The sequence below is a fragment of the Grammomys surdaster genome, unplaced genomic scaffold, assembly GCF_004785775.1.
Source record: "Grammomys surdaster isolate TR1022 unplaced genomic scaffold, NIH_TR_1.0 1164, whole genome shotgun sequence".
NCBI classification, from domain to species: domain Eukaryota; kingdom Metazoa; phylum Chordata; class Mammalia; order Rodentia; family Muridae; genus Grammomys; species Grammomys surdaster.
Window position 1 is genome coordinate 6,059,409 of NW_021605583.1, and position 13,871 is coordinate 6,073,279.

Below are 13,871 nucleotides of genomic sequence, written 5' to 3' on the forward strand. Positions count from 1 at the left end.
CACACACACACACACACACACACACACACACACACACACACACACACGAGAAGAGAGTTTGTCCTAAGTAAGCTCTACCCAAGAACAAAAGAAGTGGGAGTGGATAAGGAATATGGCAGGGAAAAGCATGAAAATCTCACACAAAGTCTTTATGAGTCGGGGGTGGAGAGATGGCTCAGAGGTCCGCAGTGCAAACAGCTCTTGCTGAGAACCTCACTTTGGTTCCCAGCACCCAGATGGAGCAGGTTACAACCCCTTGTAGTTCTAGTTTCTGGGGATCTGGTGCCATCTTCTGGCCTCCCTGAGCAACTGCACTCACATGCACATACCCACACACATACATATAATTAAAAATGAAAAAAAAAAAAAGCCAGGCAGTGGTGGCACACGCCTTTAATCCCAGCACTTGGGAGATAGAGGCAGGCGGATTTCTGAGTTTGAGAGTTCGAGGCTAACCTGGTCTACAGAGTGAGTTCCAGGACAGCCAGGGCTACACAGAGAAACCCTGTCTCGAAAAACCAAAAAAAAAAAAAAAAAAAGAAAAGAAAAAAAAAAGAAAGAAAAAGAAAAGAAAAAAAATCTTCAGAAGTAGGTTTTGGAGATGACTGGGTGGGAGATTACTCACCACTGTAAAAGCCTGAGGACCTGACTTCAGATCCCCAGCACCCATGTAAATGGTGGTCTACTTAGTGGTCTGTTTAGAATCCCAGTGCTTAGGAGACAGAGGTGGGACCCTTGGAACAAGCAGCTGCACTAAATTAATCTAACCATCAAGCTCTGTGTTCACCAGAGTGTCTCTGCCTCAATATAGAAGGTGAGAATGATCCAGAAGCTACTGGACTTCAACCTCTGGCCTCCACACACATCTACACACATGTAAACATGCATGGATACACACCTATGCATGTCCCTCAAAAAGTTTAGAAGTTGTGGTGGTTTCAATAAAAATGGCCCCCATAGGTCCATTAGGGAGTGGCACTATTAGGAGGTGTGGCCCTGTTGGAGTAGGTGTGGCTTTGTTGAAGGAAGTGTGTCACTGAGGGGATGGGCTTTGACATCTCAGAAGCTCAAACCAGGCCTAGTGGCTCACAGTCTCTTCCTGCTGCCTGAGGATCCAGATGTAGAGGTCCTGGCTACCTCTCCAGCACCATGTCTGCCTGCATGCCACCATGCTTCCTGCCATGATGATAATGGACTGAACCTCTGAAGCCAGCCCCAACTAAATGCCTGCTTTCTTTTCTAAGAGTTGCTGTGGTCATAGTGTCTCTTCACAGCAACAGAACAATCTAACTAAGACAGAGGGTAGAATTCTGGGACATTTGATATAGACACAAATTGTTTAACAAATTTATCCTATGATACAGTTACTACTATCTATTTTTAAAGTTTTGTATGTTTTTCTTTCTTTTTTTGAGACAGGGACTCTACATAGCCCTGGCTGTCTGGAACTCACTATGACTGGCCTTGAACTCACAGAGATCTGCCTGCCTCTGCTTCCCGAGTGCTGGGATTAAAGATGTGTGCCACCATGGCCGCCACTGCTGGTATTTTCATGTTAAGCTCGCTTGACTTAAAAAAATACTCACAGCACTCATGGCTAATGTAGGCTGTAAACACGTCCCTTGCTGTAAAGTAAATCATCTCTTCGGTTCTCCTTTGTAATTTCCTCTTTAGTAGGGTGTGTGTGTGTGTTGGAAGAATTGCAGCATGACTGACCAGCAGGTGCCTGACTTTCCTGTTGACAGTGACTATCCTAGCAATACGTCACACTTTCCTCATCAGCAAGTGCCAATAGGGACACCTGTTGCTTAGCAGATTCCAGGGATTCTATTTAGAACAGTGGTTCTCGACCTGTGGGTGGCGACCCTCCCCCAGGGGCCACGTATCAGATATCCTGCATATTAGATATTTACATTATGATTCATAACGGTAGCAAAATTACAGTTATATAAAGCTGTAATTACAAAATTACAGTTACGAAGTAGCAGCAACAATAACGTCATGGATGAGGGTCGCTATAACACGAGGGACTGTATTAAAAGGTCTCAGCATCAGGAAGGGTGAGAGCCACCCGTCTAGAGTCACACCTGTGCCCAGCCCCATTATGGTGTATGATGAAATCCTTCCCCAAGTTAGAAAGTGTTAAGAGGAAAGGAAGACAGAAGGTTGTTCATACGTGAACTTCCCAGCTTTCGTTGCTCTCCTGAAATCTATTTCCTTCACCGTGTGTCAGGATAACAGAATCCAATGTGTAGCCCTCTCGGTATGTTTACATGCCCTATGCTACTTAGATACCCAGGGGCAAAAATTACTTTTACACAGCTATCTAGTAAGAAAATGAAATCCTAGGAAAACCTAAAGTAACCCTAACGTCAATGATCAATCAACATGAGCCCATAAAACATCTTGGGCTTTCGGAAGCACTAATCCCTGTGGCGAGAGTTTGTTTTGCACATTCAGTGTGTGAGCTGGGGGCAAATGAATCAACAGCGATCCACACTTTTCAGGGTGGGAGGTGAACAGACACAGTCGGGGAGAAGAGCATCTGAGAGTTGTAACGGGTCACACAGCTGTGCCTGTGGGCAAAGCTCAGGGTGGGATCCAGCAGCTCAATTAGAGGAAATTAGTTGTGTTTGTTTCTGTTTCTATGGCAACCAAAGTACCTTAGAAACAGGAAATAGGCCAGGTGGGGGAAATAAAGAGAGACACAAATCCCCACGTCACAACATCCTCAATGGACCTTAAGACAGCAGATTGTAGACTTTCCTAGTTAACGGTTATAGAAGCCACTGGGTTTATGCACATACTCAATCCCAGCATTTGGGAGGCAGAGGCAGAAGGATTAATAACAACTGTCTTCTGCTACAAAGCAAATTTTAGCCCAGGCTAACCTATATGAGACTCAGTCTCAAGAAGAAGGTTGGGGAGAGGAAGAGCAGGAGGAGACAGAGGTGGCAGCTGGGCCACCAAAATGACACAGTGTACAAAGGTATTTGCCACCAAACATGACAACCGGAGTTCGATCCCCAGGACCCCCAGGGTGGAAGGAGAGAAATGAGCCCTGCAGGTTGTCTCTGACCACCATGTGCAAGCCTTGGTATCAGAGTGTGTACGTACACACACACACACACACACACTAAATACGTGTAAAGCATTTATATTTAATGATTCAGATATTTGCCTCTGCAATCTTAGATTTATTTTATTTTGTGTGTGTATTTGCCCGTGCATACAGATGTTTACCACGTGTGTGTCTGGTGCCTGCAGAGGTCAGAAAGGGGGTCAAATTCCCTGGAACTGGAGTTATGAATGGTTGTGAGCCACATGTAGGTGCTGGGAACCAAACCTGGGTCCTTTGCAAGAGCAACAAGTGCCCTTAACCATGGAGCCATCATCTCTCTTGCCTGGTACACCTATTTTTAGAAGATTTGGTGTTATTTTTAATCATGCACTTGTGTGTGCACATGCAGACAGCTGGGGGGTATCAGTTCCTCACCGAGCTGAGTTACAGACAGTTGTGAGTTGCCTCATGTGGGTGCTGGGAACTAAATCTGGGTTCCCTGGAAGAGCAGTATGTGCCTTCCACCATTGCAGTGAGTACAAGGTAGATACAAGTAGCTGGGATAACAAAAGTTCTATCTTGTTATGCCGAGGGTTCACACTCTGAATCCCTAACTCTGCTTCCAAGCCTATCTCCCAAGGCTACTTACCTGTATGATATATCTTAGCTGAAGGTCAGATCCAGACTTCTTTAACAGAAGTCTAAAGTTTCTAACTCTTTGATTTGAGGGTCAGGACCCTGCAGAGATTCTGTAGCCACAGGGCAGATCAAGGTGGCATCTCTCCAGATGTGCAGAGCAGAGTATTGCGCTCCGTTTCTGCTTCTATACTGTCCAATGGGTGTCATGAGTTCTAGGACTATCTCTGGTTATCTTGGGTGAATGATATCCCTGGGTTCTGGTTATCAGGTGCAGCCTTGGGTGTAGTGTCGGATCTTGTCTGAATTATTTTTACATGTCTAAAAGGCATTTTGGTTTTTACTATATGCATCACAACCTCCTCAGGCTCTGCAATGCTTCTATACTCCCTGAAGAAGTTAAGAACTATTTCTGAGCCAGACATGTTTAATCCTGGCACCTGGGAGGTGAAAGCAGGCAGAACTCTGTGAGGTTGAAGCCAGCCTGGTCTACATAGTGAGATCCAGGACAACTGGGACTACACAGAGGAGCCCTATCTCAGAAGAAGGAAGAGGAGGAGGAGGAAGGAGAGGAGGAGGAAGAGAAGGAACAACAACAACAATCTCGGAATACAGGAGCCTATACGATGATTTTACTACTGGAGAGCGGATGTTCGTCAGCAGGGAGAATTCATTCTTCCTTCTTGTTGGGCTTTTGCTTCCACTTTTGAGAGTCTGCCTGGATCAGAGAGCAGCAAGTCACAGGGGTTTCACCAACCCGTCATTCTCACCTCCGTTGAAGTGCAGTCTCCCAAGAGGGGATTACGGATTTCCTTTGACTCCTCCCCCTCTTGGCGGCCCCTCCTCCTACACTCTACCACTAGGGTGCCTCCTGGTTCTCTTTTGCCCAGAGAAGGCCCACTCTACTGTTTGTGATGCTTGAGATGGCGGCTCCCTTTTAGCAGGCTGGTCTTGATGTCATCGGCTCAAGTGCGCCTGAGGAGCTGGAACCGCAATGCTTGTAGCACTGTACCTGCCACTCTGCCAGGAAGCACACAACTGAAATGCTTTTGGGACCCTCCCCAGTCTATCTTTATATTTGTTTATTTACATACTGGAGGTTTTTTTGTTGTTTTTGAGGGGGGCAGGGTATGAAACAGGATCATTTCTATACAAAGCTGGCCTCAGGCTCTCTGTGTAGGTAAAAATCACCTTGACCTTCTCATCCTCCTGACCGTCTCCCACATGGTTGGATGACAGACACACTTGGTTTATTGGATGCTCGGGATCAAACCTAGGGCCACAGGCCTTGTATGCAAGTACTCTCCCAACCAAGCCCCGGGTCCATCCTCCAAAGTCGGTATCCTCACTTCCCACTCTAGTCTTCACTATTTTCCTGTATTGGTGCATCCTCAAGGACAGAGAGCAAAACCACGTCCAAGAGGCTCATGGAGAGTTGTGGACACGTCTGCTTCCCACTAGAAAGGAATTTCCGTGACAGCAGCCGCCTGGGTGATGGATCTTTAGAGCAATTGCTCTTCCTTCCTTTCTCCGTCTTCCATTTACTGATAATTCTAAAAATATTTATTAAGGGGAAAGATGTACATGATCTGTACAAATCAAAGCATTTACTGGGTGATGCTGCTGCTGTAGACAGATGTGCCTAAGTCATTTTCCTGTTGTAATAATTATGACATGTAGCGTTGGGGCAAAGGCTCAGTTGGCATACTTTACACTCATAAAGACTTGAATTTGATTCCTGAGGCCCACAGAGAAGGCTAGACATTATGTCATGACCTTAGCCAGTCAGCATAGCCCAACTGTGAGTCCCAGGTCCTCGTGAGAGACTCTGTCTCAAAGAACAAGATGGCGGGTGGCAAGAAGGCTGAGCAGGTAAAAGGCACTTACCTGCTGCACAAACCTAGTGACCTGGGTTTTCATCCTTGAAACCCATGATGGAAGGAGAGAACTTATGCATTTCTGCACCTGTTGCCCTGTACAGCACCCCATATGTACATCACACACACAATAATAATAATAATAAATATAATTAAAAATATTAAGACAAAAAGACAGCCAGGTGTGGTGGTGCACACCTTTAATCCCAGCACTCAGGCGGTAGAGGAAGGCCAATCTCTGTGGCGTTTGGCCATCCTGGTCAACAAAGAGAATTCCAGGCCAGCCAGGGCTACACAGTAAGACTCTATCTCAATAAACAAACAAACTGTAGGACTCTGAAGGGCTGCTATGCCCTGGCTGAGACTTTCCCTGTGCTGCTGTCTGCAAAGTAACATTCTGCAGCTTTTCTAAGAACAAAACATTCTGTTGAAGGATGATGCCCCAGGAAGGGAATTTACACTTGACATCCTATTGCCCCCCAGTTGAGTTCCTGTTTTTTCCTGAGTTTGTGTTTTTCCTTCCCTGGCTTGGTGTATATATTGTACCTGCCTAGTAAAGGCATTCCCTCATAACGAATGAGTCTTTCTTTAATCCCCCAGGCCTACGCTTGAGCTCAGTCCTGTGGCAGCGCTGGAGCTGTCACAAACAAATAAGTAAACAAACAAATACGGGGGCTATAGATCTCTACCAGTGATAAAGTACTTACCTAACAGGTATGAAGCCATAGGTTTGAATTCAGCACCACAAGAAAACAATCTACAACTGATTGTAAAGGCAGGAAGAACAATGCTATTCTCCTTTCTCCATTGAAGTGCTCCCTACCCAGAGATAGCCTTCCTCCAGCAAAGTTCTACCTCTTAAGAATCCCACAACCTCCCCAAAGAGAACCAAGTGTTCAAGTACGGGAGCCTGTGGGGGACATTTCTCATTCAAACCCAACATCAAGTGAGCATTCTTACCCACTGAGCCAACTAGTTCCCTAGCCTTCCTTCCATATACATTTTATAATATGTAAAATGTATTACATATTACAGGAAGCTTTGCTGGTATTTGACTTTTATTCAAAAGCATTCCATTTTGGCACACTGTCACCAAATAAATAGTTCCACACACTGGCCTTGCAAGTGTTCTTTAAACTTCACTGTGATCCTATCCACATATTGGTGAGTTTATAAAAAGATAAAGAGAAAGAATATGTTTTGTGTGTGTGTGTGTTGTGAGGTATGGGGGAAGGGGATGATGATGTCTCAGTGGGCCCATGCCAAGGCAGCTCTTCCTCCTGAGGGACAGGACGGTATAGTATAGAATAGAGTTTTTTCAGCGTATGAGGAGGGCAGTTAAGACGGTGAAAAGAGAGGCAGAGAGAGAGAGAGAGAGAGAGAGAGAGAGAGAGAGAGAGAATGAGAGAGTAGAGAAGTAGAAGCCGGCTATGAGCACATGGAGAGGGAGGAAGGGAAGGGGGAAGGAGGAAGGGGCAAGGGGACAAAGAGAACAAGAGAGCAAGAGAAGAGAGAGAGAGGAGGCAAGCAGCCCCTTTTATAGTGGGCCAGGCCTACTTGGCTGTTGCCAGGTAACTGTGGGGAGGAGCATACCTGGCTGTTGCCACATAACTGTGGGGGTGGAGTTTAGACAGAATGCTAACACATAAAGAGGAAACTAGAAATGGATAAATTAAATAACTGGTTTCATGTCACCTTGCTGGCAAGTGGCAGGGGTGGGATTTGTAGCAAGGTAGCCCAGTTCTAGAAAGTACACCCTTACCCGCCTTGCTACTTCTCTTAGTGGTTTTCAACCAAGAAATTTTTGTCACTGTGGTACGGTGGCACATGCCTGTAACTAACACATGGGAGACTGAGGCAGGAGGATCAGTAAAGAGATATCCTTAGCTTCAGGTTAGATCAGTTAGGGTTACATGAGAACATGTCTATAAAGAAAAAAAGAGCCCTTTGAGTCACAAATTGTGATGCATACACAACCCAGTCCAAGAACCACACCTCGCTCCCAATCCCCCATGTGGCACAGAAATGACATCAAGAAATTCCAATCACGAAAGTTTGAATCTTTCAAGAGGGTTGACCTGGAGCTCCTGAGGACTTTGTGCTTTGCCAAAAAGACCAGGAAGGGCCTGAAGCGAATACCAACAATGCCAAGGCAGTGGGTACCAGCCAGACTGTTGTGACAGGTGCCTCAGGAAGTGATGTTCAAGATGCCAAAGCTGCCAAAGTCCCAACCTACAAGCCCTGACAACTTGTTTCCCTTTGCCCACAACAAGCTTGGGAAACTGATTTGTGGCTACATGGCCAAAGGCCACTGTTGAAGGAGATATTTAAAATGGCTGCTTCCAATCTTGCTTGTTCTTAGCCAACATCTTCACGACTAGACAAGGTCTTTGGCCACGAGTGGCAGCGGCGTGGTGTATATTTTTGCCCTGGCTCGGCTCAGGCAGCTGGCTCACTGGCCCTGCCACCCATGAGACACCAGTGTGGGAGATGGCTCTGCCAGTCTTCCACGCTGTCTCCACAAGGTTGGGCTGAGCCCAGACCATCCTGCCATCCAGGCGGTACCAGGTAGAAATGAGACTCTAATTTTTAAAGATTATCCAATAGCTTTATATATTGGCTAATGCTCAAATAACAAGTTGCTCACACAATTAGAAGTGTTAGCCAATTAACTAACCTATATATAAATTGTTACCTAGGACTTTTTTCCATACTTGCGTGGCCATCCATGGCTCCTACATCTCTGTCTCCCTAGCTCCTCCTCTTCCTTCTCCTCTTCCTCTCCTTACTCCTCTTCCTCTCCTTATTCCTCCCACCTTAGCTCCTCCCAACTTATGGGGAAAATTTCCCGCTACAGGCCACATGTTCAGGCAACTGAAGACCAAGGCTCACAGCAAGGCCTCTCTGGTTCATCCCAGGCCTCAGCCAATCAGGCTCCCAAAGGTGCCCAGGACTCTGTGAAGGCCCCATCGTAAAGCTTCCTGTCTGCCCATTCCAAGACTGACAACCCCCTCACGACACAGTACAGACATCTGGTGTCCTATGCCGTTTTTACAGATAAACTTGAAGCAAGAAAACAACTACAAAAATACACCCAGAAATTTTTACCAAGCCAGATATGGTGGCACACACCTGGAATCTCAGCATTTGAAGGACAGGGGCTGGAGGGAGAATCAGGAGTTCAAGACCAGTCTCAGATGTGTACTGTGTTGAATGTCAGCCTGGCTACATGAGATCCTGGCCAAAAATAAAATAACAAAACAGCAAACAAAGAGCAACAACGTTAACCCTTTTAAGACTGGAATGGTGGCTTAAGCTGTACTTTTAGGATTTAGGAAGCAAATTAAAGGATTGACCACAAGTTCAAGACCAGCTGGGACTCTAAAGTAAGGCCCTGTCTCAAAAAAAAAAAAAAATGATTGTTTGCCTATCCTATCCCAGGGACTGTTCTAGATGTTCATGGTCTGACAACCATGAGTAAAATAAGATTACATGTACATGAAACAACATTCAGGCTCTCCTGGAGCTTGTGTGGTAGGAAGCTGTGGAAAGCCACCAGTATGAGTGTTAGAAGTACGGTCTTGTTAAAATATTTTATTATTCAATGTATATGGGGAACGCAGCTACTTTCAGTCATATGTGCTGGGGTTTTACCCAAATGACATGGCGATTCATTAGGTAGAAACACATACCACAGTTCTGTAGACTGGAAAATCCCACGGCTGGTAGGCAAGAGCTGGGAAGGCCCTGGAAATAAAGAGCCAGCCCTTTAAGGTGGCGGAGCTGTCTAGACCGTAGCTCCTGTGTGGCAGGAAATCAGACCACACCTGTGCCCTGCAGGTATTCAAGGGACTGAGAAAATAGGAACATATGCAAAATGCTGAAGCCCGTGTGCCGTCTCTGAGACGAGCTCAAACCAGACTCAAGACGGGGCTCCTTACAAAGTGATCAGATGCTTTTCTACACTATTTTCTAAGAAACTTTGTATCAAAATGGGCCATACACATAGAAAGCACAAGGACTGGAAGGTGCCACTCCACAAATGTCACTGGCAGAACCAGCACCCAATCAAAGAAACAGAACACACCAGGTCTCCAAGAGTTCTTATGCCCTGTGCAGTCACTAGCCTCAATAATGACTGTTATTGCTTTGCTGAGACAGAGGTCTTCCAATACAGCCCTGATGGCTGGGTACTCAATATACATTCCAGGCTGAGGCAACCACCCTGCCTCACTTCCCTAGTGTTGAGATTACAGCTCAGAACCGGTACAGGGTCTCACCAGAGTAATATTAATCACCACAGATTCATTTTGATGTTTGTGAATGTCAGATAAATAGAACCACAGACCGTCTGCCTTCCCTGGCTCAACAGTATGTTGGCGAGACCCACAGTGCCATCACAGGAAACTGTGGATTGTCCATTCTTGATCAGTCCATGGGAGAGGACACCTTTATTCTTCTGCACCGGGACCTGAAGGCTGATTCCCGAAGGTGGCTATGCAGATAGCATTGCTAAGAACATTTTCGTGCATAGTTTGGGGGGAACATATGCACACAAAAAATTCCATGCAGGATATGGCCCTAAGAATGAAATTGTTGGGTCCTAGGGATATATGAGATTTAACAACTTTTAGTAGATATTGCTAAATACTTTTCTGAAGTTATGTTTGTTTTATTTTTATTTCTTTTTAAAGATTTTAATCTTTTTGTTTGTTTGTTTTGAATTTTTATTTATTTTATGTATATGAGTACACTGTGGCTGTCTTCAGACACACCAGAAGAGGGCATCGGATCCCATTACAGATGGTTAGGAGTCACCATGTGGTTGCTGGGAATCGAACTCTGGACCTCTTCAAGAGCAGTCAGTGTTCTTAACTGCTGAGCCATCTCTCCAGCCCCATGTTTGTTTTATATTGCTCAAAACTGTTCTTTTGAGGGGCTGAAGAGATGGCTTAGTAGTTAAGAGCACTGGCTTTTCTTCCAAGGGACCAGGGTTCAATTCTCAGCACCTACATGGCAGCTCCCACCTGCCTGTAACTCCAGTTCCAGAGGATACAACACCCTGACACAGACATACATGCAAACAAAACACCAATGCACACACAATAAAAATAAACATGGGAAAAACTTTACTTTAAATGTTTCCTGGCAGTGGTGGTGCATGTGTTTAAATCCAGAACTTGGGAGGCAGAGACAGGTGGATCTCCATGTGAGAGGCCAGCCTGGTCTACAAAGTGAGTTTCAGGACAGCCAGGACTATAAAGAGAATCCTATCTCAAAAACCAAAAACAAACAAAATGTTCTTTTGGTAGGGCTGGAGAGGTGGCTCGGTGGTTAAACTTTTTAAAAATCTAAAACAAAAACAGTATGTTCTTTTGGTCTCTTTTATAAATGTAAAATTTTTAAATTCATTTAACAATTTTTACTTGATGAATATGTGTACACATGCGTGGCACTTGGGTGGAGCTGTGGTTCTTTTACCTTCACGTGGGTTCTGGGGATCCAACTGATGTCAGGCACTGTGGCAAGTCCCTGTACTTCTTTGGTTGTCTCTCCGGCCCTCCACGGTTGGTTATTCATCCAGTATGAACAAGTGGGGTTCATTTACATGAAGTATCGTATTTAATTTTCTCCAGAGCCCTCTGGGACGTATCTTATCATCTTCTCTCTGTAGGTAAGGCAGTTTAGAGAAGTGAAGAGACTTGTCCACATAGCTGAAATGCCTAGATCTAAACTTAGGTCTAAGTCAAGAGTGTGAGATCTTGTCATTTTTTTATGCATACATAACTTTTAAATCAAATGGCTCTCAGGAGTATACACTATCTTCGCATCTGATTTCAACGAAATCAAATACATTTGGTGCCTGTTACGTACTGAAAACATTTGTAGGACTCATATTAATTTACTTTTTCTAAATATTCCACCAGATTCTCTGCTTAGAAGGCAACTAGGTTTGAATGAAATCTTTTGTTTGTTTGTTTGGCTGATTGGTTTTAGTTTTTGGTTTTTGAAGACAAGGTTTCTCTGTGAAGCTCTGGCTGTCCTGGAACTCACTTGATAGACCAGGCTGGCCTGGAACTCAGAGATCTGGCTGCCTCTGCCTCCTGAGTGTTGGGTGGGATTAACGGTGTGGGCTACCACGGCCTGGTAGTTAATTTTTTTTTTTTTAATGTATGTGAGTATGTGAGTGTTTTTGTCTGCATGTATGTATGTGCATCAAATGTATATCTAGTGCTCACAGAAGCCAGAAGAAGGCAGTGATTTCCTGGAACTGGAGTTAGAGATGTCTGTGAGCAGATGTGTGGTTGCTGGGAATTGAACTCAGGACCTCTGCAAGAGCAGCCAGTGCTCTTAACCACTAAGCCACCTCTCCAGCCTCTTGAGTGAAATTTGTTTTTGGATGATTCTAGGAGAGATGAAGAGAAGTTTGAGTGGGTAGATACTAGTCATGGTTTGGCAGCACTTTCTGGGGAGAGGTGAGGAGGTCGGGATGGAGAAAGGAAAATGGCGTACCAAGGGAGAGGCAGTAAAGGCCCTTTGCTCTAGTTTGGTTTCTGTTGCTCTGATAAAACACACTGACCCAAAGAAACTTGAGGGGAAATGGGGTTTATTTCAGTTTATACTTCCAGGCAACAGTCCATCAGTGAGGGAAGTCAGGAACCGGGAGCAGAGACTGGAGGAAGGCTGCCTACTTCCGACCCATGCAGCTAGCTTTTTAAATACAGGCCAGGCCTGCCTGTCTTAGGGCCCTTAGTGGGTTGCGGGCTCTCACATCAACCATCAATCAAGACAATTCCTCACAGGCGTGGCCTTAGGCCAATGTGACTGAGGTAATTCTTCAACTGAGGTTCCCCTTTCCCACTGGCTAGAGGTTATGTCAAGTTGACAATAAAAACTATGTATTACATCCCGCAAAGCCTTTCTAAAAACAAACAGACAAACAAACAAAAGCAAGTGCCGCATGCACTCATGTACCCTGGCATACATGAGGAGGTCAGGAGACAGCTTACAGGAGTCAGGTCCCAGGAACTATAAACTCAGGTTGTCAGACTTGGCAGCAGGAGGGGCCTTTATTCACGGAGCCACCTCACAGCCTCTGCAAATTCCTTCTACCAGAGCCATCCAGTTCTGAAAGGCCAAAAAGAGTAAAATGAACTTGAAGCAAATCAGCCAACCTGGCACGGCTGGGCTGTTTAAGTATGTAAACACTCTGAGTGACCAATGACAATGACGTGGCTGGCCACTTCAGGCACAGTTGCTCTCCACTGAGTCCCTGGCAATGCAGCAGGCTATTGTGGCCCTGTGCTGGGAGTGGGAGGGACTGAGCCGCAGATGACGTGGCAGCACTGACAGAAGAGGCAATGTCATGGTGTCCCTTGGCTAGGTGGCCAAGGGGACTGCAGGGATCCTGAGGAAACAGAAAGAGAATGCCTATGGGTCATTGTTGTAGGCAGGAACAGAATGCTCCAAAGTCCTGCCCTCTGGCCCAGCTCCCAGCACAGCTAGTGCCTGAGAGTGTCCAGTTGTTTGGACAGTTTCACCTCCTCATCACAGCCTGCTCAGGACCAGAGCTCGGTTTCCTTTTGACCCTAGTTTCAGATGGCCCACGATGGCCCTGCTCATGATTCAGACTGAAATAGCGGCCTGCTTTGCATACCTGTTCAGCCTGCATTTCAGTTCTTGTTTCTTTGAAAAGGATCTGTTAGGGAAGGAGGATGAAATGTCAGGTTCCGGTCTGGTATTCCCCACAAGGCCCTTCAGCCGCAAGGCCTGACTTGTGTGGGATTCCCGTGCATGCCAGGGCGCACTCCCTGCATACTAAGAGGCTCTGATTTACAAGTAGCTGGCTGACTGGTGACACCACGGTGTTGTGAGATGACATGGGTCCCCTTCCATGGGGAAATCACTTGGTCAGGCCCAGCCCATCCTCACTTAAACATGCCTGATAAAGACAAGATGCACCAGAGCTGGCTAGCCTGTGCTAATACTTAATCCCTATACCGTGAAGACATCTTACATTTACTCTTTTTTTTCCTTGGAGAAGCAGATGGTGGCCCTCTACTGTCCTTTCCAAATACAAGCTCAGGTAGGTCTTTATCACCGTCTGGGTACTTACGTTCACTATGTAGAGCATGGAGTTGGGGTTTGGTTTGTTGTTTGTTTATTTGCTTTGAGACAGGGCCTCAGGTATCCCAAGGTAGTTGAGGATGGCCTGTAACTCCTGATCCTCCTGCCTCCACTCCCACATGCTAAGATCACATGTGTATACTATCATGCCTTGTTTCAGTGGGGATCGA

General features: G+C 45.8%; 1 long non-coding RNA gene across 1 annotated transcript; it reads right to left on the minus strand.

The window, feature by feature from the left end:
• Positions 1–10,944: 10,944 nt before the first annotated feature.
• On the minus strand, positions 10,945–12,673 carry LOC114635125. The gene is made up of 2 exons (XR_003713410.1): positions 12,585–12,673; positions 10,945–11,242 (listed from the first exon to the last, which is right to left on the minus strand). It is a non-coding gene; the product is annotated as an uncharacterized LOC114635125 (long non-coding RNA).
• Between the last annotated feature and the right edge of the window lie 1,198 nt (positions 12,674–13,871).